Source organism: Rattus norvegicus, chromosome 5, assembly GCF_036323735.1.
Source record: "Rattus norvegicus strain BN/NHsdMcwi chromosome 5, GRCr8, whole genome shotgun sequence".
In the NCBI taxonomy this organism is placed as follows: domain Eukaryota; kingdom Metazoa; phylum Chordata; class Mammalia; order Rodentia; family Muridae; genus Rattus; species Rattus norvegicus.
Genome location: NC_086023.1, coordinates 109,208,803 through 109,232,478, shown reverse-complemented (window position 1 = coordinate 109,232,478; position 23,676 = coordinate 109,208,803). Strand labels below are relative to the sequence as shown.

The following is a 23,676-nucleotide window of genomic DNA, read 5'->3' as shown; positions in this document are numbered from 1 at the left end:
ACACACACACACACACACACACAGAGAGAGAGAGAGAGAGATGATCGTTGTGATCCCCACTACAAGGACCTGGGGTGTGGGAAAGGAAGTTCAGCATGGAATTTGAAAGCTAGATTTACAAGGTAAGAGATCTGAGAGCTTCAAGTCAGGGAGGGTTTCCAGCATTTCAGAGAAATCTGTTTTGTTTGTTTTCAGTCTAGACTCAGAGTACAAATGCCTAGGAAATATGCTGGAGGCCAGAAGACACCCTAGGGTTGTTTTCTTGTTCCACACAGAGCCCTGCTGTGATGTATATGGGTTGTGATGTATATGGCGGTGCCTACACTCAGAGTTTACCTGTAACTCCAATGATGCCTCGTGTGCTCCACATGTCCAATTGGCACTCTACACGACTGCCACCAATTTCCTTCAATGGTCTCCTTTATTTTTTCTTTCTTTTCTTCCGTAGTTGAGGGCCGAACCCAGGGTCTTGCGCTTTCTAGGCAAGCGCTCTACCACTGAGTTCAATCCCCACCCCCTTCAATGGTCTCCTTATCTGTACTGGTTCCTCACTATTAGGTATTTTCACTTAGACTAGAGTGATTGCTGCTGGCAATGAGCTGCTGGCAATCTCTGAGCTATATTCAGGATGACTTTCTGGAGGGCAAGTTTAAGCCTACCCTGCTGAAAGAAAAAAAAAATGCTAGTGTTCACTTTAAATGTATGCTATTCTTGTAATGTTCTGATTTTTAAAAAATCATTACCTAGATTTGAGCCCTGCCTTTGAACAATAAATTATGTCATTTTGCAATTGGAAGTCATCATCCTACAGGAAACATCCAGACCCAGAAACACAAATATCACATGTTCTCTCATATGTGGAACATAGATTTTTATATACAATTTTAAAGCTTTCTGTCATTACTACCTGAAAACTAAGGAAATTTTCTTGTCCTTTTTGTTCCTGTAGCTCCTTATCTAACAGAGGGAATGACAACAACCCTTCATGCACTTACTGTTAAGATTCCATGGAAGGTTCTAGATAATTGAGAACTATGCCTACGTCACAATAAACTTGAGATATTGTTGTTTGACCAACTCTAGCTATCCTGGTTTTTTTGTTATTCCAGATGAATTTGCAAATTGTTCTGTCTAACTCTTTGAAGAATTGGATTGGTATTTTGATGGGGATTGCATTGAATCTGTAGATCGCTTTTGGTAAAATGTCCATTTTTACTATATTAATCCTGCCAATCCATGAGCATGGGAGATCTTTCCATCTTCTGAGGTCTTCTTCAATTTCTTTCTTCAGTGTCTTGAAGTTCTTATCGTACAGATCTTTTACTTGCTTGGTTAAAGTCACACCAAGGTACTTTATATTATTTGGGTCTATTATGAAGGGTGTCGTTTCCCTAATTTCTTTCTTGGCTTGTTTCTCTTTTGTGTAGAGGAAGGCTACTGATTTATTGGAGTTAATTTTATACCCAGCCACTTTGCTGAAGTTGTTTATCAGCTTTAGTAGTTCTCTGGTGGAAATTTTGGGATCACTTAAATATACTATCATGTCATCTGCAGACAGTGATATTTTGACTTCTTCTTTTCCGATCTGTATCCCCTTGACCTCCTTTTGTTGTCTGATTGCTCTGGCTAGAACTTCAAGAACTATATTGAATAAGTAGGGAGAGAGTGGGCAGCCTTGTCTAGTCCCTGATTTTAGTGGGATTGCTTCAAGTTTCTCTCCATTTAGTTTAATGTTAGCAACTGGTTTGCTGTATATGGCTTTTACTATGTTTCGGTATGGGCCTTGAATTCCTATTCTTTCCAGGACTTTTATCATGAAGGGGTGTTGAATTTTGTCAAATGCTTTCTCAGCATCTAATGAAATGATCATGTGGTTTTGTTCTTTCAGTTTGTTTATATAATGGATCACGTTGATGGTTTTCTGTATATTAAACCATCCCTGCATGCCTGGGATGAAGCCTACTTGATCATGGTGGGTGATTGTTTTGATGTGCTCTTGGATTCGGTTTGCCAGAATTTTATTGAGTATTTTTGCGTCGATATTCATAAGGGAAATTGGTCTGAAGTTCTCTTTCTTTGTTGTGACCAACTCATCATTGGCTACAAAAGCATATCACAATCTACCCTTCACACTCTCCAGCTGTCTGCCTTCCTTCTGGCGCATCAGGAACCTCAGTTCTTGTATATTAGTTGAGATTTGTACCAGCCTCATATACCAAGAGATTCATATACTTTACTTAATCTTTAACAACTCTAAAATATCAGTCCTGGTGTCCTCATTTTCTTGATTGGGAAACTGAGACTCAAAAAGGTTAAGTAACCTGGTTTAAGGAACTGAGCTTATATATAAGAGAGCACAGAGCTGAACCCAATGTCTGATACTACAACTGTATTCTTACAACAATGTTACTTTTATTCCAATCAATTTCCTAAATTTCCTTTAATAGTATTTTAGTCTCACAAGCTTTTCTTGAACCTTGGAATGTCTACATTCAGAGGAAGAATCTATGCCCCTCCTGAACCTAGACAGGACTTTACAACCACTTCAGCTAATTGATTCTAGCACTCACAAGGTTATACAACAGTTTATACAACAATGTAGGTTACAAATGGTAACACAGCTCTGACTAGCTCACTCTTTTGAAACTACACTCTAGGCAATCTACATTGCCATATAATTAGTAATGCTACCTGAAGGGGCTATGCTTGAAGGACCAGTAAAGAGATCACATCAAGATACAGAGGAATGAAGAGGCCCAGCTTCTCAGATGTCCTTTAAGCAACACCAACAGGCACTTCATGGGACAGAGAGGAGTTATCTCAACCAAGCCATGCCCACACTGCAAAATGCATGAGATATTCAAATTATCTTGTTATTTAAGTCAGGAAATGTTGAGCATTTTGTTTCTCAATAATAAAATCCAGAAAGGCTATAGAAACCTCTAATATAAATTACTGACTTTCATTTCCCTTGATGGTAAACCTTCAGTCTTTACATGTACAGCCACCTCTACCTACAAGTCATCACCAACTAGCACACCCCAAATTCCTCATTTAAAGAGCCATGAACTGATTTACCTCACTGTGGATGCTGCAGAGTCAAATAGATTTTCTTGAGTCTATAACTAGGTACTTAAAGACTCAAATATGAAGTAAAAATGTCTAGATTCATTCTTTGTCTCCTACTAAGTGCTGCTATTTCATCTGTCTAGACTTCCGTTTCTACCAAATGGAGTTACAGTGAAAATTCCATTTCAACCACAATGCAGAAATGTATATACACAATCTATGAAAGCTCTTAGTTTTAAATTAACCACTTTTACATTGATGTTATAAAACAGTAACAGAAATAACATGAAGGAGAAGGATTTGTTTCAGCTCATGGTTTCAGAGGTTTCAGTCCATTGCGGTGGAGACAGAACCACTCAGCTCATACCATGACAGGCAGAGACGGTGGCAGAAGACTATCACGGAGATGACGTACCTCAGTGACCCACTTTCTCGAGCTAAGTTCCATTCCCAAAACCTACAGAAACTCTCCAAGTATTGTCAGCAGTTGGAGACTAAATGTTCAAAACATGAGCCTATTGGTACATTTAAGATTCAAATTTTAACATTACTTGACAGGAGTTTTGATTGTATATATTAGAATATTGATTATACTGCATAGAAAATAGTTCTGTTTCCTCGTGTGAACTATTAGTCTTTTGGGGGGAAATAGCAGAATACCTTTAACACCTGATGTGAAAAAATATATAATTTTGAATGAATAAACTAATAGGTAAAGAGTGCTGAATAAACAAGTCACACTTGTAGGAGACATCGCATGGAAGAGACTCAGGCTCATGAGAAGTTGGTTGCATGCTGTTGTCCCCATCCTATCCAACTCTTCTCTCTTTCTTAGTGGTGCTACCATACCATGGACACAGATTTGAGACCACACAGCTTGGTTGGACACCTTCAAGTGGGCAATGGACAGTCCAAATCACATGGCAGGGCTGTGAAGAAAGCCACTGCCAAAAATTTCATATAGATCCCATTTCTCCTTCTAGCCATTTTACAGCATGTTATCTGGATGATTGACCTTGCCAAGCAAAATCTAGTTAATATTTACAGTGCCATTCCCCTTTATGGCCTCTACGATATGGTAGTGCCATATGGTGGCAGTACTGTGGAAAGGACTCTGCTCTTACCTGCTGAGCAGGCTTGCATTGCACTAAGCAAATAACCTGCCTCTTGCATCACCCATCATATTTCCCCAGTGTTCTCTGCTCAGTGGAAAGCACATCCAAAGAAATGACTGAACAGCAATGTCACCCTGTTAATGGCATGAGAGAACAAGCTCTGCAATGAGTTTTTACCTCAGTATCAAATGTACACATGTGTGTATGGATGAATGGCTTCTCACGGTAAGAGATGGCAGTCTATGGGTTTTGCTGCTGAGTTGCAATTCCTGTCAGTGAAGCCCATCGCTATTGAAGCACAGCAGTACGACTCAAGGACATCTTGATCTCAATATACAGAAAAACTGCAGTGCACTGATCAGTTCTTCAATATGTTCTCTTGATTAAAACCCAACAGGTTGGCCTTAGAAGCAAACGTGGGGTTTATCTCATTGGTGCCGTGATTACAGGTTGTGTGTTTATTATAGCTTTAATCATGTCTGCATTCTTTCTCAGAAGGAGCTGTTTGAAGCCTGCAGAATGCTGAGGTTTGGACACATTTCTGAGGTATGCCACCACAGCTTCTGATTGGACAGACACTCTCGGACCATGGAGGCCTTTTGCTGTTGACTCACCAGAGGGCAGCAACTTGGAAGCTTGATGTCAGCATGCAAGAATGTCAGGCTGCTCTCTCTGGCAACCACCCTCCTGCCGCCAATAACCCCACACTCAACCAAGAGCTGAGTGAGGCTGCCTAGGTTTACACTCTGGCAAGCCTTCTGCCTGGGTTTTTCACTGCCCTGGTTATCATGCTACAGCAAAAAGAGAAGCAAAAGCAAAGGGACGAACAAACAAAAAGCCTACGTCTTAGTTGACATCACGAAACCCTCGTTGTGATGGGAATATGTAGGAGACTGGGTATGGTTGTCTGTGTAGCTCTCTACAAAACACACACACACACACACACACACACACACACACACACAAACACTTCACACACATTTTTCTCAGCAGGAAACACTAAAATGCAGGATGTAATCTGTCAGGGGGCATAAGTAAGATTTCTAAATTACTGGGCATATAAAATATATGCTGCTACTACACTTCTGGTTATTTGATTTGCCTCAAATCCCTCATAGCTCTGACTGCTCTGACTGAAGCCTTCAACTGGACTTAGGACTGTCTCTGAAGTGTTTTATAATCCTATGATCTGAAATAATTACTAGATTTCTTTTAGGGGAGCGGCTGCCTGGTGCTCACATGGCATGACGGAGGTGCCAGACAGCATGCAGCCTGGCTGTGTCTCCTTCTGAACATTACCTAGTGTCGTATCTCCTCAGATCTTACTAGCATCCCCTCCTTCAGCCAAAAAGAGTCCTGTGTCTAAATTCATTAAAACGCCCATGCTCACAGAGTCTTTTCCATGGTTGTGGTTTTAGGCAACTGAAAGCAGTAAACCTATTAAGAGATACGTGGATTCATGGCCAAGGCCAAGCAAACGTTATACAGTAAACCAAGGTAGAGTTGCTGGTTCACGGGTGTTAAGCATTCCCTAATGCAATTTGCTAATGTTTGGAAGTGCAAAGATGAAGGTTATTTGATTCCTAGAGCAAATTGAAATAAAATTTCCCTCTTTGATCTAGTCTTCATTTCATTTCTTTACCCTGAGGAACGGCTACAGCTTCAACTCTTCCATTCTTTCCGTGTTTTCCAAGAGTGCCCAGTCTGGCTAATGAAGAAAAATATTTCCATGTAATCACTCTGGAAATCAATCTGGAAGTTCCTCACAAAATTGGAAATAGGCCTACCTGAAGATCCAGCTAGACTACTCGTGGGCATATACTCAAAAGATGCCCACCATGCCACAGGGGCAGGTAAATGGATGGAACTAGAAAATATCATCCTGAGTGAGGTAACTCAGACCTAAAAGAACACGCACAGTATGTACTCACTGATAAGTGGATATTATCAAAAAAAAAAAAAGAGTACAGAATACCCAAGATACAGTACACAGAACTCAAAAAGATTAATAAGCAGAAGTGCCCAATTGAGGATGCCTCAATCCTACTTGGGAGGGAGAAGACAGCAATCACAGGAGGAGGGAGGGGGAGGGTCCTGGGTGGGAAAAAGGACAGGAAACAGAAGAGGGAACATGATCTGGTACTGGGTCGGGGAAGAGGGCTAAAGCCCTGAGGGCCAGCAGAAAGAATGGAAACAGGCAACCTCTGGAGGCAGGAGGTGGGGGGACCCTCTAGAATATCCCAAAGACCTGATTCTCAGGACTCAAAGGGAGGGACCTTAGATGAAATGTCCTACAGTGGGGAGAGGGAACTTAAAGAGTCTACCTTCAGCAGAAAGACAGGGCATCAAGTGAGGGATAGGGTTGCTATTCCACAGTCAAAAACTCTCACCCAGAATTGTTTCTGTCTGAAAGAACTGCAGGGACAAAAATAGAGAAGAGCCTGAGGAAAAGGAGGTCTAGTGACAGGCCCAAAGTGGGATCCAGCCCAAGGGGAGTCCACAAGGCCTGACACCATTACTGAGGCTATGGAGTACTCATAAAAAAGGGGCCTATCATGAATGCCATCCAAAAGACCCAACAAGCAGCTACAAGAGTCAGATGCAGATATGTGCATCCAACCAGAAGCTGGTGACCTCTGGGGTTGAATTAGGGAAAAGCTGGAAGAACTGAGGAGGAAGACAACCCTGTAAGAGGACAGCAGTCTCAATTAACCTGGTCCCCTGAGATCTCTCAGACACTGGACCACCAGCCAGGCAGCATGTAACAGCTGAGATGAGGCCCCCAACACATATACAGCAGAAGACTGCTGGGTCTGGGTTCAGTCAGAGAAGATGCACCTAACACTCAAGAGACTGGAGGCCCAGGGAGTGGGGGAGGGGTAGGGACATCATCGTGGAGGGATGAGGTATGGGATGTGGAACAGTCGGAAGGTGGACCAGGAGGGGAATAAAATCTGGAGTGTAAAAAAAAATTAAATAAAATTAAAAATAAATATTTCTGTATCCTAATCCTCCAAGTTTGCTAATATGATTTTTATGGGAAAATTTAAAAGTTAACTTAAGATGAATTAACTCAGTGATTCAGGTAGGCAAGAAATCCAATAATAAATGTCCTTATAGAAGCACAGAAGGAAGAAGCTAGGGGGGAAGAAGAGAGAGCAGGCACAACAGGAAGGTAATTTCCAGACAAAGACTTTCTGAGGACACTGGAAGTTCAGGAAATTCTCCCATATAACCTGTGTGGGTGCCAAGATCCTGCTGATGCACTGACTGAATTTACCACTCATAGAACTATGCGTTAATTTCCATTGCCTTAAAGCCATGTAGTTTGTAGCCACTGGATGATAAATATAGAGAAATAATCCATTATAAACTCTATGTCATAATGCAGGCAATGCAGGTCTGGGCAGGGAAATATTGGTTTTAATATCATGTATAAATGTTCATGAATCAGCAAGTCATGGTACACGACTCTATGAAGCCTGACATCCTAGAATTCAGGAGGTGTGGGCAAGACAGCCATTAATTTCAAGGCCAGTCTGAAGTAACTAGTCAGTTCTGGTCATCATGTACTACATAGAAGGTCCTTCTCCCAAAAATAGAGAAAGAAAGAAAGAAAGAAAGAAAGAAAGAAAGAAAGAAAGAAAGAAAGAAAGAAAGAAAGAAAGAAAGAAAGAGGGAAGGGAGGGAGGGAGGGAGGAAGAAAACTAATTAATTAATTTTCAGTATGACAACTGACAAACTGAAAGTCAAACAAATTCAAAATAATACTGGCAGTTGAGCAAAAGCTACAAAGTACATCCTGTTAGAAAGCAGTGCCCATCCATCATTCCTATTGACAACATGGCTCAGTCTGGATAAATCCTGCCTGTTTAACTGAATTGTTACTTTAAATTTCTTGGATTGTAAGTGTTGGTTTCAAACTCCAAACAGGCAAATGGCATTTTGTGGTTCCGGCCAAACATATTTAAGAGCTGAGATGTAACCACAGTGGCCAGCTGTGGTTCCTGAACCAACTGACCCTTTAAAAATACTGATGGTGTGCATGACAGTCAGGAGTCAAGGTCTGCTCCCTCCCCCTGAGCTTCTAACCCACCCCCTGTCATTTTCACTTTCCCCTACTTACCCTGTGGGCAGAGAGAAGGGCTCTGTTGAAGCCTTTCTTGGTATCGCCTCTTTCTTTTTCTGTGATGACTTAGTTTGTATAGTATCCATTTAAAAATACAGTCTTCTATGTGTAGTGGGGAGAGGGAGGGAAAGGGAGAGGGACAGAGAAAGTGAGAGAGGTGGGGAGGAGAGAGAGATTGCTTTAGAAGAAATCCAAAGTCCTATTTTCTGACCTATTGTAAGCATTTACACAAGTTTACCAAAAAAGCCCAGGAAATATAAGGGTATGTTAGGGGAAATAGAAGCTATAAACTGAGACAAGACATTAAAACAGACCCTGCCTTCTCCAGCTTTCAATTTCAGTGTGAGTATCTGGAGGTGATTTTAGAGTAACATTGGACTCATGGAGATACATGGGTTTTTTTTTTGTCTGCTCATGATGGTGGCCGGGAAGAATATGAAGAAAATTCTATGAAAGCCAGGATTCCTAAGGCAGGTCTTAGGGAAGACCACACTGGGGAGGGAACACACCAACTTTCATAATACAAATTTTTTGTCATTGGAACAGTCTGCAAAAAGAAATACCCTGAAGGCTCCCTCTAAAAGCTGGAGGGATTTAAAAATACTCTCAGGAAAAGAAGGAATGAAGAGAGAAGTATGTCTCCTTCCTATTATCCTCAAATGAAAATTAAGAATACAAAAACCCTAAGTCAATAACAAAATGGCAGGCAACTCAATTTTTATAATAGGCAAAAGATTTAAAAAGACATTTCAGCAATGCACTGGATATAAATAATCATCAGGACACTGCCCATAAAACCATTAGGCTTAAGTCGGTCAAAGGCAAAAACCACAAACAAAAACCAAGACACTTGTTGGCAGTGAGAAGTGGGGTGGGGGACCCTCACACATTTTCTCATCTGAGTACAAAATGATATAGTGGCTTTGAAAGTTTGCATAACAGTTCCACAAAGAGTGAAATAGTGGCTATCCATATAACCGTCTACTCTATGAGGTCCACCTAAAAGGGAAAAAATACATTCAAACAAAGGACAGAAACAGGAATGATTAACAGAATTACTCACCACCAGCAAGTGATAAGGAAAACTAAAGTATCCTTCCGTCACTGGATGGAAAACCAAAAGTTAGCATATGGCACATCCACACACGGCTTATCTTCTGCAGAGCTGATACCATTTACAAGCTTGAAAAGAGCACCAAAGGAGGAACGATTCCTTAGTAAAGGTTCCATGTGAAATTCCTTCCATATAAAATATAAAGACAGGTACAAAAGACAAGTTAGTGGTTGCATGGGGTTGGGGGTAAAAGCAGGCACAAATATCATTAGGTTGATGAAATTGTTCCCAAATGATGGTGAGGCTCCGTTACACTCTGTGTATATTTCCTGAGACTCACTGCCGTGAATTCTTAAAGCAGTACTGCTCAACCTCCCTGATGCTGTGACACTTTAATACAGTTCCACGTGCTGGGGTGACCCCAAGCATAAAATTACTTCATTGCCATTTCATTATTGTAATTTTGCTATGGGTATGAATTGTAATGCAAATATTTTTGGAGACAGAGGTTTGCCAAAGGGGTTGCAGACCACAGCTTCCTTAAAAATGTGTGAAATTATAAATTATAGCTGAATAAAGGGATATTTCAAAATGGCAGGTATCTGTCAGAGATGGAGAGAGGAATCTGTCGGAGGTGGATGGGGAAGGGGGTGCAGAGGGGAACAGGAATGAGGACTAGGTGTAGGGAGACAGGTGTTGGTGAGAACTGCATTTAATGCCAGACATCTCTGGCAGTAACGAGAGACCTGGGGACCAGGAGGTTCCGGAGAGTGTATGGGGTCACCCTAGCTGAGACTTCTACCAGCAGGGGATTTGGCGGCTAAAGTAGTCATCTCCTGTAGCCAGTGGAAGGAGGGGGACATCAAACCATACACAAAATCTTCAACCCAAAATTTTTCCTTCCTACAAGATGCACATGGATAAAGGTGGAACAGAGAGTGAGGGAACAGCCAACCAATGACTGACCCAGCTTGAGACACACCCCATGGGCAAGAACCAATGCCTGGCACTGTTGATGATACTCTGCTATGCTTGCAGACAGGAGCCTAGCATAACTGTCTCCCCGGAGGCTTTATCCAACATCAGGTGACCCACAGTCAAACACAGAGCAGAGCTAAGGGAGTCTTGTGGAAAAGTGGGAGATAGAATTGAGCAAGCTGGAGGGGTCAAGGTCATGACAAGAACATAGGATCAACTAACCTGGGCCCATGGGGATTCAGAGACTGAACCACCCACCAAGGAGTGTACGAGGGCTGGACCTAAGGCTCCTTCCACACTGCCACATTTGTAGCAGATGTGCTGCTTGGTCTTATGTAGCCCCCTAACAACTGGAGCAAACCCTGTGCTTGACTCAGTTGCCTGTCATTGGATCCCCTCTCCTAACTGGACTGCCTGGCTGGGCCTCAGTAGGAAAGGATTCGCTTAGACCTACTGTGACTGGATGTCCCAGGACAGGGTGGTACCCAAGGCGGGCTTCCCCTTCTCCTTGGAGAGGGTAATGGAGAGAGAGATTCGTAAGGGTGGGACTGAGAGGAGAGGGGTATGATGGAGATGTAAAGTGAATAAGTGAAATAATTAATTAAAAACTATAAGAAAATTAACAGTAAAATATGGTCTATGACACACTTTCACACCAATCTGCCAGCAGTCTCCCTGTTATCCTTAGAAAGTGCCTCAATTTTCTTTTTATATTGGAGTTATGTGACTCAGTTCAAAATATGAAATAGCATAATCCTGCTACACCTCAGACACACACACACACACACACACACACACACACACAGACGCACACACACAGAGACACAGACATACACACATACAGACACACAGACATACACACAGAGACACAAACACGCACAGACACACACACAGACACACAGAGAGAGAGAGAGAGACACACACACACAGAGACACAGACACACACAGACACACACACAGACACAGAGAGAGAGAGAGACACAGACACACACAGACACACAGACACAGAGAGAGAGACACACACACAAAGAGACACAGACATACACACACAGAGACACAGACACACAGACACACACAGACACACACAGACACAGAGAGAGACACACACACACATAGACACACAGACACACACAGACACACACACATAGACATACACACACACACATACACTTTTTGCAAAGTTGTACTATACAAGTGCAAGAATGTATGAGGGTCTTCTCTACTTTTAAAAAAAATAACTATCACTACTATATCAGATCTAAATGTAGTTGAAATCTTTTCCTTCTTTTACTACCCTCCTGCAAGGGCACCAGGTCAGAACTTGAATAACTCTTGGTCACTGAATCTCTTTTAATTTCAGATGATATCAACTATTTGAAATGGTGGGGCTTTGGGGGATATGATTAATTGGCTTTATGATGGACTTCAAGTTTAAAAGTGTTTAAAAGTATGTATCATGTGTCTGCACATATGTTTGTGTGTTCTGCTAAAACTGTAAAATGAGAGCCAGCATGGTGACACACACCTTTCATCCCTGTATTCAGGAAGCAGAGACAGGTAGATCTCCATGAGGTCGAAGCCAGTGTGGTCTCAGTAGCAAGTTCCAGGACATTCAGAGCTACATGATAAAGACCCTATCTCAAAACACAAAATAAATAAGTAAATAATATAATATAATATAATATAATATAATATAATATAATATAATATAATATAATATAATACAGCAGTCTTTCAGTCAATCTCCAACATCAAACATGGCTTTATCCAGAGCCATCGATCCTGCCAATCTCTCAGAGTTCCAGATTTTCGTTCCCTTTCTTCATCTGCTTAAACTCCTTCCCAATCTTACATTGCTCCAGGGTAAAGTCTAAGTTTCACAAGCCCCTTTCCCATGCTTGCCTCATTCCTCTCCACGACTCCGTGCTCTAAACATGCCAGACTCCTGGCTAGCCCTCAGATGTGGAGGGCTCTCTTAGAACCTTGTGCTTTTGAACATGCTGTTCCTGCTGCTAGGAGCGCACTTAACCCCCTTTTTCTGCTAGCTAAATACTATTTGTCCTCAGGGACCCATCTCTGGGAAAGCTGCCATGAACTTCCCAGTTCAAAGAAATGTCCTTTCTGAATGCCAAGCTGTTTGTGCTTAAGTTCCACCAAAAGTAGTTCTTGCTGATAGCTGGCCTCTTTGCCTCCTGGTCTGTCTTCACTACTCTTACCCTTCTCACGTGAGAGACATTGTCACACTGCCTGGAACATGAGAAGCATTCAGCTCAGGGAATCAAATCAAGATGTCCTTTGGTCTCTGGGTGTAATCAACACATCTTGGTATAAAAGGTGCGGTCAGGACAATTCAGGAGAAAGGATACTTGCTGGGAAGTGAGAAGATGCCAGTCAAGAGCTCTTGATATGCCTGCCTCTTGGATCTCGGCTCAGTCAGTTTCCAATATTTGGTTCCTCTTGTAGAACCATGATCACTACTGCCCATTTGGAATGGCCATTAAGGAGAGAGCATCTGAAGTAACTGACAGGGCTGGCACAGTGAGCATGGCAGCTTTATCAGTGTCTGGAACATCTGCTGAGGAAAGAAATGTATGTCTCCTGGAAGCAAACACACTACTGACTGTGTAGCAATATCAAGTGGACTTTTTGTTGTTGTTGTTTTCATTTTTGCCTAATTGTTGAAAAGGTATGATGTATTGTGTTTCAAAAATCAAGGGTCAAAACATACACACAGCTAATTCTCACATTTGTCCTCCCCAGCCTCCTTCTACTGTTTCAGTTTTAAGTAATAGCACTCATAAAGACATTGTTTAGCATAAAATGTCCATGCTATGTCTAAATTGTTGGGAATGTTGCTATTGTTGCTGCTTTGGCATAGTATTTAAATAGACTCTGGAACTCCCTAAGTTTGTCTGAACCAAGGACAAGAGTGCGTGGGAAGGGGCTTTTATTCTCTGCTTTACGAATCCACTTTGAACTGTAAGTGAGAGGTAAGTGCCTGACTCACAGCCTCAGCTCTTTCTAAGGGAACCACAGAAAGGCTACATGACTAAAACGGTGAAAGACAGTCTGACTGCTACCTCAGGCCACAGTCAAACCAGCGGCAAGCATTGTGAAAAGGTCCATTCCCCTGACTGAAACCAGTGTGCTGCGCAGAGCAGCAAGAAGTAGACAAGGAGTCCTCAGAGCTGCTGCTTCCGACCTTTGTTCATCAGAAGACCAGCATTTTCGCAAAGAGCCGTCAGCATAAAAGAACTGTGCTTAGAACTGTAATCAAGTTCCATTTGAGGGCTGCATTTCATTAATGCGCTCCTTCCTTCATTTATAGTCAATGTCTACATAGAAATCTAGCATTGGTGTTGGAATGAGGTTGTTTGGGCTTGGTAAATAGTTGTTTTTCTTTCAGTTTGTCTAACAGTAAATTTGTTAAAGTTTGGCAATATGTGGGCATTAGAGTTGCAGACCTATATTCTATGGGCAAGTATGACTGTGGTCCAGGCTGCTTTTGGCTGTGCTCCTTCGCTTTGAGCTTTTTCCCTTCAGACAGCCCTGAGTCAGTCACCCAAAGCCCTCGAACCTTTGTGTATGTGGCCTCAGTTGATTGCCACCCTCCACTCACAAACCTCTGCCATTGATTTTACTAAAGATCTCCGGGTATGGGCCAGGAATAGCCTCCAGGGAGAAATCCAACACGCTGGCCAAGCAGAGGCAACAGACTCACTACCTCACACCCAGAAAACTACCATCACCCCAACTCCATTGCCGTGCATACCTATGTCAGAGGGAAGAGAGGTGTGCAGTTCTGGACTTTGAGCCTCTTGAGGAAGACCGTCCCATTTTGCTTCCTTAAACATCCAGCCCAGGCCTAGAGAATAAGAGACACTCAAATGACCTCCTTGAGAAGTCTGTTTCTTGAAAGTATTTGTATTTTATCATCTCTGGCGTTAATTCACTCTCTGGTTTTCTTTAAGCAGTTTTTCTTTCTGTATTCTAGTCATTTCAAGCTACTTTTAACATGTACTTTTAACATAATTCTATGTTCATATAACCAATTGCCTCTGTGGTTTCTCTTCTGTCCCTTTAATTTTCCTGTATATAACTGAACTGTCCTGAGTCTATTAAGGTAGCATCTAAATCTTTCTTTAATTGCCCTTCAGACCTTTATCCAAACTATCTCGTAGGAATCTTGCAGATGTCAAAACCACACAGACATACATTTCCTATTATGCTAATAAACATAACAATTTCTAGTGATAATCATTATTTATCTTTTAATTAGAAGTGGTGTTTTAAGTCTCTGCAGTGACCTCTTGGCCTTCTTTTGGTAAACAAGAGTTCACTGGCGGTGCAATGACCTCTTTTTCTCTAGGTTTCTCCCCTCCCCGGGTGTAATCCTGAGCATTCCCCACAATCTACAAAGGCTTCTTCCGATCCTGGCTCCCAGCATCCCACCTTACAGGACAGGGCACCACATTGCTTCCAACAAGGATGTTATTAAACCTAGAAGCTGTTATCTTTCAATCTTCCCTAAAATTAATACTTGAATGTTTTGCATCTAATTTCTACCCTTTGGTTTTAACGTTATTTGCAGACTGCTTAGGTCTGGGAAGCAATGTTTTAAGTGAATTACACTAGTCAAAGTCATATAACCCTCACAAAATCCCTTTGACACCCACACTACATTGTTTTTATCTTATATTTGTATTTATTAATCATTTTATTTGTTTACATTTCAAATGTTATCCCCCCCTCCTGGTCTCCTTCCCATGAACTCCTTTCCCCTCCCCCTCCCCTTTGCCTCTACAAATTAATAAATGGTGCCACAGTGCAATTTATTTGCCATAAGTCATAAAAGTAGCTCTGCATAAAATTTAGGTTCAGTGGAGAAGAAAAGTAATCTCCTTCAAAGTTACCCTAGCTTGAGCTAGGAGCCTACCCTAATCAGAGCTTTGTCGGACAATCGAGCTCCTGAAGCCCATCTTTAAATAGCTACACTGTGAAGGTAGAAACATGGCTTCTTGCATGACGCAAATGCAGCCATGAATGGGAAGGATCTGGATGACTGACTGTATAACTGTTCCCTCTCCACCCAGCTAGCTCTCTGCTGTCAGGTCACCTCAGCTATGAAAGAGGCACCGCTGCAAGCTTAGCTGTGCTTTCCAGCTTGGTCCTGTGGCAGCTGTAGGAACTGGGGCTCCTGTTCCCTAGCACCCATAGAACCCACTGTTCGGATTGAAGGAGGTCATGTTTGAAAGGCAATCAGCACAGCATCCGGCATATAGTATATGCTCAATACATGACAGCAACTATGACAATGTTGGTAAAAAGGAAGAAGAGGGTGAGTCCTGGAGAGATTATAATATTTCAATATTATAATTCTCACTTCCCTGTTCAAAAGGAAAAGAAGGAGCTGGAGAGGTGGCTCAGGGGTTGTTGGTACTGATTGCTCTTCCAGAGGGCCTGGGTTCAAATCCCAACACCCACATGTAAGTTCATGACTGTCTGTAATGCAAGATCTGACACCTTCACACAGACATGCATGCAACCAAAATGCACATAAAATGAAAATAAATAAATTAAAGAAACAAAGAAAAAGAAATGATCTGCTTCCCAGGAAGAGATTGGAAAGCCATTTGCTACTTCCTCAACTGAGAGGAATGATTAAGTCTTCAGACTCTATCTGAAGGACAATGGTTGCAATCTTCTAATGCGTCAGACAATCTCGAACCTGTTGAAATTTCAGATAGCAGGGAAAGGGACATAGCTCAGAAACTCAGAAGCCTAGACCCTAAACTGTTTCTTAGGTAAGTTTAAATGGTAGCCCCGGGGTCACACTAAGACAACAATGTGTTTACTGAGTTGAACCAACATGATTTCTAAACATAGAAGTTGGAAGTGTTAGGAAAATTTAAGGTTGACTTTTACTTTAAGGATATTATTTGGTAGGAAATATTTCAAATTGCTCACCAACACAAAGCATTACATAAATGGCACAGTCTAATCATTGAGAATAAAATCAACAATAAAAGTTATGTGCATATATATATATGAATATTAGTCTCAGTGATTAATTTTCCTTAAGAGTTTTCTTAAGGAAAATTTCCTGTATATTCTAGTATTTCATATTAAACTCCAACCCCTGAAACACTCTGCATACATGGTAACATCAAAAAAATTGACCACTATATTAGAGCAAGTGAATTCGTGTTTTCTATAAGTCAGAATGAGTTCATCTTGTTTTGTTAAAAACTACACCCCCAAACATTCATCGAGAATGCTATAGTGCATATCACAAAGTTCAACTAATTAATATCTCCATCATTAGTAGAGAAAATGTATGCGCTCCTTAAGTTAAGCAGCTGAAAGCCTTCACGTTGACATCAATCTAAATTATGTGCTCAAATCACTATAACATGCCCAATATTGCCTAAATCCAGTCAATTTTTGTTTGCTTTAGATAAAGCAATTTTCAAATATAAAAAATGACATCTACATATCTCATTTGTGGCTACTATGAATTCATGGTATCACTAAGAGATCAAATCTAAAAACCCTTCCAGAGACTCAGTGAAGCTCAAAACCCAGTAAAGCACATAAATTCATTCTATTAATAGTAGAAATCATTTCTGAGGCACTTAGTAATTATGGGATGTCTCTCACCAAGTCATGAGTAAAGAAGAAACTGAAGAAAAATGGTAGGTGGTTCTTAATATAAAACGAGGCCTTCACTGAGGAGAATGAGGTTTTCTAGTACTTTTCTAAAATCTGATGTGTAAAAATTCATATTGTATTTACATAATCTGTGTGATATTTTCAACTACTCACTCTTGTTTCAGAACTTCATACATCCATATAGTGTGTTTGTCAACTACTTTTAACTCAAATGTTCCTTTTTTTTCTTTTTTTTAAATGTTCCTTTCAAGTTTGAATCTAGACAGCTATAAATGTTTGAAATTAACTGCTGTCTTAATATAACAATAATTTTAAGTTGAAAACTTGAGAAATTCATTATTTATGTTTTTGGCTCCATAAGCCAACTTAAATTTCTTCTGAACACTGTAGTGTGTCTCAGATTTACAGCTGAATTTTAAAATATCATCTTTTGAAGTTAGAGATTAAAATGGTCTGCTTTGAGTTGTTCTCCATCCCATGCCTTTTTTTTTTTTTTTTTTTTTTTTTTGTGGTTCTTTTTTTTCCGGAGCTGGAGACCGAACCCAGGGCCTTGCGCTTCCTAGGTAAGCGCTCCACCACTGAGCTAAATCCCCAGCCCCCATCCCATGCCTTTTAAAGGAAGAATTGTCTGGCTGGAAAATGTGCGAGGTGCTTTTTAGAACAAATGGGCTACCACAAATTATGATCATGTGATTACTTTGGTTCACTTGTAAGAAACGCATGCCTATTTGGTTTCCCTTTGGTTTGACAAACAGGTATGTTGTACACTACTGTCTCTGATCCATCCAGACACTCAAGTTCACACAAAGGCAATCCAAAGTTCTCAGTCATTTTTGTTTATTTTAGCAAAACAGCCCATGTGAACTCCACCCAAGCCTGGGAGTCTGTGTGCCCAGGGACAATTTTACTAGGTACATTCAGTGGTGTTTAAAGTTCACAAGGATGGCTTCAAGGGTTGGTCAATTTTCTTTTTATAGAATTTAACCTCATTCTTGGAGCCTCTTGGAAGGCAGTATTAGGGAAACACGTCTATTCAAAAGAGCCACAGAGAGGGAAGTAATGTTCCAACTTAGCCCATTTCAATTAACACACTACTCTTATTCATTGACAGATATATTCAAAAACCATGTTTCACACTCAACCACAGAACTCAGTGAACTGAATCACACTGTATAAGTGTAGGAGAACACATGTGAGATACACAGAGTACTGTCTAATATCCTAAACTTCTGAGCTGTAAAAACTCTGTGTAGGTACATGTATGATCTTCTCTCTGTGTGTGGTGTATGTGTAATCACATGTATGTGAATGAACTAATGCTTTTGTGTAAGCAAAGGAATTATAGCTTATCAGAAAGTCTCATGGGGCACATAGGTCCACAAAGTTCAACACGTCTAAAATGAAGGGAATTAGAAATGGTTCTCGTCCTTGCACGTATGTGTGTATATGTATTTGTTGTTTGTGTGTATACGTGTGTGTGGGGGGGGTGTTGGGGAGGAGACTGCAATACTGCTCCCACAATCTTCCACAATCTGATGGATTAAGGGCTGCTTCCTAGGCTGCCTCTTCTCCCAGGGGTTCCTTTGAGCTTCACTAGCTGGTGCTGCTTGGAACAAGAGGCTATGCAGAGGAGTCTGTGTCAGACAGTTATTACCACAGCAGGAGAGTGCTGGTGTCTGGCAGGCGGTTTTAGATGACATGGATGATGTTAAATGCATTCATATAGTAAAGGACTCCATTTGGACATTTTCTTTTCATTCTTCTGATCATGGAAAGCAAACAGACTTAATTGCTGGTGAAATAATTTTACCACTTCTTAATAATTTTACCAATTCTTAATTTTACAACCCTCTCAATAGAAAGAATTGACTCAAACCACCCTCACAGATAATTTTATCTGACGAGTGTGTGATAATGTCGATTTGTCCATGGCATTTCTTTTGATGATAATCTTCCTCTAAAGGCAAATGATACTGGTTTTCAACGTATAGTAAAGTAGAAAGTTCCTTTCTAAATATGTAATATATAACATATATATGTGTGTGTATATATATATGTATATATATATATGTGTATATATATATATATATAAAGGGAATGACAAACTATGGAAACTGCCTGAAAGTGTAGGAGCTATTGGTGCTTAACAGCTGCCAGGAGAGGAAGAGTTAGCTTTGTTTAAGCCTGCGGCCCCTCGGAGGTCTAGCATGCGCCAGTGGATGGCCTCACACCTAAGACTGCAAGTGGGTAGCACCACTGGGACTGAATGGGTTTTTAGAAAATGAGGACATGTACTGGGGCAGGTACAGAATGTGTGCGTGGATCTGAAGGAGACGAGAAGTTAATATGATCAAAACACAATGTATGGAGTTTTCAAAAGCTTAATACCAAAGTGACATTTGCAGGAAAATAGATGAACCTAGAAATGATTATGTTAACTGAAAGAACCAGTTCAGAAAGAGAAGCACTAAATGTTTTATCTTACTTTCTTATTTCAAATTTGAAGTATTATATGTGAGCTAAAAGTCACATGTACAAACATACAATTAAAATTTAGAAACTATAATTACATTATTAAAATTTGCAAAATCATGATGCAAAAACAAGTGGTACATTTTATTGTTACAAAGTATCAAGATATGGAATTATGAAATAAAAATTTAAATTTACATGTGTGGTGTTTGCTCACTTGTCTGTTTTGTTATTAAAGAATAGTATTCATTTCAAAATCCTGACAAAATTAATGTTAACAAAAGGAAAAAAAGGGGGATACTTTCAGTACAGATGGTACAAGGTCATGATAAGATCACAAAGTCATAGGCAAGTGACATAAACTTGATGAATGCAAACATAAGCAATTTGCTCATGAGGAGAGTTAAAGTATTTGGGGGAAATTCAATTTATTGGAGACAAATAGCACTAGGAGTCCCTACAAAGCATTTCTAAAAGAAAGAATTCACAAACTGTGCATGCTGTTCCTGATGTTGACTGTTTAGTGTGCTTTCAGATGCTTGTTACAGAAAGCAGCTAAGAGCATCTCAGACTATAAGGACCACCTCTGTGGCTCCAGCATGGAGTCAGCTGCTCCATGATCTCACCAAGGACCCAAGGATTCTTGTCTGCCATCCACAGCCTGTCAGCAAACCATCAGGCTTTGGACCTGCAGGATCTCATGATATCTTCCATGATATTAACTTCTAACTCCATGACAACCAAAAATTAAAAAAAAAACTATAAGTCGTTATGTTTTGTTTTGTTTCAAGAACAAAGGAAACTGCCTTCTCCCAGTGAGGTAAGGTTCCCTTACTCACAGTTGTATATGCTGGAGGCAAGCCAGTTGCCCAACTCTTACTTAACCAATAGACGTCTTTGTGCTTGAATATACCTCGAATATTTTAAACACCGATTGAAGTTACTTTTCTCATGAATGTTAGTAAGCACTGTTTATTGGGGATTATTAAAGGGATAGTAGTCTTACCATCTTGACTTGGGGAAAACCCTTGCTGTATCAGCATGTCCATTACCTCAAGTTAGAGTGCTGAGGTGGTACAGCCTGAGCTGTCCTCTGGGTTAGCATTATCTTAGATATCTGTCACTAGTGGAGATTAAGTGTGAGTGCTATGGTTGTTGGCCCAGATGGTGCCACTCGGTTTCAACTGCATGATTCATCATCCGGAAAAGAATGCAATTTCTTTTAGCACATCGACTTAAACAACCAGCTTTCATAATGACTGTGTGTTTCTTACTATAACATCCCACACTTGCCAGTGCTGCCAAGAAAAGATAGCAGGTGTTTTGTAATGGTCAACCAAGAAAGTCAGCACTGGAGTTGAAACTTCCTTTCTATCTGGGTTTACCAACATCTCCTTTATAATCAGTGCCAAAATGCCAAAATGAGTATGTCTCCACAGCATACCGAAAGAAACTGGGAAGATGGCTCCATTGCTGGCTGAACTACCAAGAGAACCAGAGTATGTATTTCCTCTAGAGCTAGTCTGGTAGCACACATTTGTAATCCCATTTGTAATCTGGGGAGAGACAGAGAGATACCTAGAGCACCCTGTCCAGCCAGCCTAACGTCATCAGTGAGTTCTGGTTCGACCAGAGACCCTACCTCACAAATTAAGATAACAAAGAGCCACTAAAGGAAATACCCAGCTTAGACCTCTGTTCACCTTAACACATACACACACACACACACACACACACACGAACAAAAACACGTGCATGCACAACTGTACACACCTATGTGCACACATACAAATGCATATATTCAAATGCATACATAGACAGAGAGTATAGGCAAAACATACAGAGACAAAATAGTGTCACATCCTCTCTGGTCCCTGTTTTGAGAGGACAAAAAAAAAGGTAGATGACCCATGTGGTGCTGGACAAAGGAGGAAAGGCACTTAGATCAGCTAAATCATACTGTGGAAAGCCAAAGAAGTCCATTTACTAAGCATGACTGAGACACTACATGCTTCTCAAAAAGACCCTGAACTCATTTGTTTTCCTCCATCTTTAGTAAATTGGGTATTTCTTATTTACATTTCAATTGTTATTCCTTTTCCCAGTTTCCAGGCCAACATCCCCCAGCCCCTCCCCCTCCCCTTCTACATGGGTGTTCCCCTCCCTATCCTCCCCCAATTACCACCCTCCCCCCAACAATCACATTCACCGGGGGTTCAGTCTTAGCAGGACCAAGGGATTCCCCTTCCACTGGTGCCCTTACTAGGCTATTCATTCCTACCTATGCAGTTGGAGCCCAGATCGGTCCATGTATAGTCTTGGGTAGTGGCTTAGACCCTGGAAGCTCTGGTAAGTTGACATTATTGTTCATATGGGGTCTCGAACCCCTTCAAGCTCTTTCAGTCCTTTCTCTGATTCCTTCAATGTGGATCCTGTTCTCAGTTCAGTGGATTACTGCTGGCATTCGTCTATGTATTTGCCATATTCTGGTTGTGTCTCTCATGAGAGATCTACATCCGGCTCCTGTCGTCTGCACTTCTTTGCTTCATCCATCTTGTCTAATTGGGTGACTGTATATGTATGGGCCACATGTACGGCAGGCTCTGAATGGGTGTTCCTTCTGCCTCTGTTCTAAACTTTGTCTCCCTATTCCCTACCAAGGGTTTTCGTGTTCCCCCTTTTAAAAAAGGAGTGAAGCATTCGCATTTTGGTCATCCTTCTTGAGTTTTATGTGTTCTGTGCATCTAGGGTAATTCAAGCATTTGGGCTAATAGCCACTTATCAATGAGTGCATACCATGAGTGCATTTCTGTGATTGGGTTACCTTACTCAGGGTGATATTTTCCACTTCCATCCATTTGCCTATGAATTTCATAAAGTCATTGTTTTTGATAGCTGAGTAATATTCCATTGCGTAGATGTACCACATTTTCTGTATCCATTCCTCTCCTGAAGGGCATCGGGGTACTTTCCAGCTTTTGGCTATTATAAATAAGTCTGCTATGAACATACTGGAGTATGTGACTTTGTTACATGTTGGGTCATCTCTTGGGTATATGCCCAAGAGAGTTATAGCTGGGTCCTCAGGTAGTTCAATGTCCAATTTTCTGAGGAACCTCCAGAGTGATTTCCAGAATGTACCACATTGTACCAGTTTGAAGTCCCACCAGCAGTGGAGGAGTGTTCCTCTTTCTCCACATCCTCGCCAGCATTTGCTGTCACCTGAGTTTTTGATCTTAGCCATTCTCACTGCTGTAAGGTGAAATCTCAGGGTTGTTTTGATTTGCATTTCCCTTATGACTAAAGATGTTGAACATTTCTTTAGGTGTTTCTCAGCCATTCAGCATTCCTCAGCTGTGAATTCTTTGTTTAGCTCAGAACCACATTTTTTTTCTTGCACTTACTTTTTTTTTTTATTAACTTGAGAATTTCTTATTTACATTTCGAGTGTTATTCCCTGTCCTGGTTTCCCGGCAAACATCCCCCTAATCCCTCCCCCTCCACTTCTTTATGGGTGTTCCCCTCCTCATCCTCCCCCCATTGCCGCACTCCCCCCAACAATCTAGTTCACTGGGGGTTCAGTCTTTTTTTTTTTACATTTTATGTTTTTTTTATTAACTTGAGTATTTCTTATATACATTTCGAGTGTTATTCCCTTTCCCGGTATCCGGGCAAACATCCCCCTCCCCTCTCCCCTTCCTTATGGGTGTTCCCCTCCCAACCCTCCCCCCATTGCCGCCCTCCCCCCCCCGAGTCTAGTTCACTGGGGGTTCAGTCTTAGCAGGACCTAGGGCTTCCCCTTCCACTGGTGCTCTTACTAGGATATTCATTGCTACCTATGGGGTCAGAGTCCAGGGTCAGTCCAGTCAGTGGCTTAGTCCCTGGAAGCTCTGGTTGCTTGGCATTGTTGTCCATATGGGGTCTTGAGCCCCTTCAAGCTCTTCCAGTTCTTTCTCTGATTCCTTCAACAGGGGTCCCATTCTCAGTTCAGTGGTTTGCTGCTGGAATTCGCCTCTGTGTTTGCTGTATTCTGGCTGTGTCTCTCAGGAGCAATTTACATCCAGCTCCTGTCGGCCTGCACTTCTTTGCTTCATCCATCTTGTCTAATTGGATGGCTGTATATGTATGGGCCACATTTGGGGCAGGCTCTGAATGGGTGTTCCTTCTGTGTCTGTTTTAATCTTTGC

The 23,676-nt window shown here is 41.2% G+C and overlaps 1 long non-coding RNA gene across 2 annotated transcripts in view; it reads right to left on the bottom strand.

The window, feature by feature from the left end:
• LOC102552523 (uncharacterized) overlaps window positions 1-23,676 on the bottom strand; it is a 107,072-nt gene that overhangs the window by 10,409 nt on the left and 72,987 nt on the right. The window contains exons 5-9 of one of the 2 annotated variants that reach the window (XR_010051860.1): window positions 14,118-14,210; window positions 12,562-12,917; window positions 11,871-11,979; window positions 9,377-9,552; window positions 8,311-8,415 (exon numbers count right to left, since the gene is read on the bottom strand). This is a non-coding gene — a long non-coding RNA (uncharacterized LOC102552523). The remainder of the gene's footprint in view (window positions 1-8,310; window positions 8,416-9,376; window positions 9,553-11,870; window positions 11,980-12,561; window positions 12,918-14,117; window positions 14,211-23,676) is intronic. The other variant, XR_010051861.1, reaches the window with a different exon arrangement.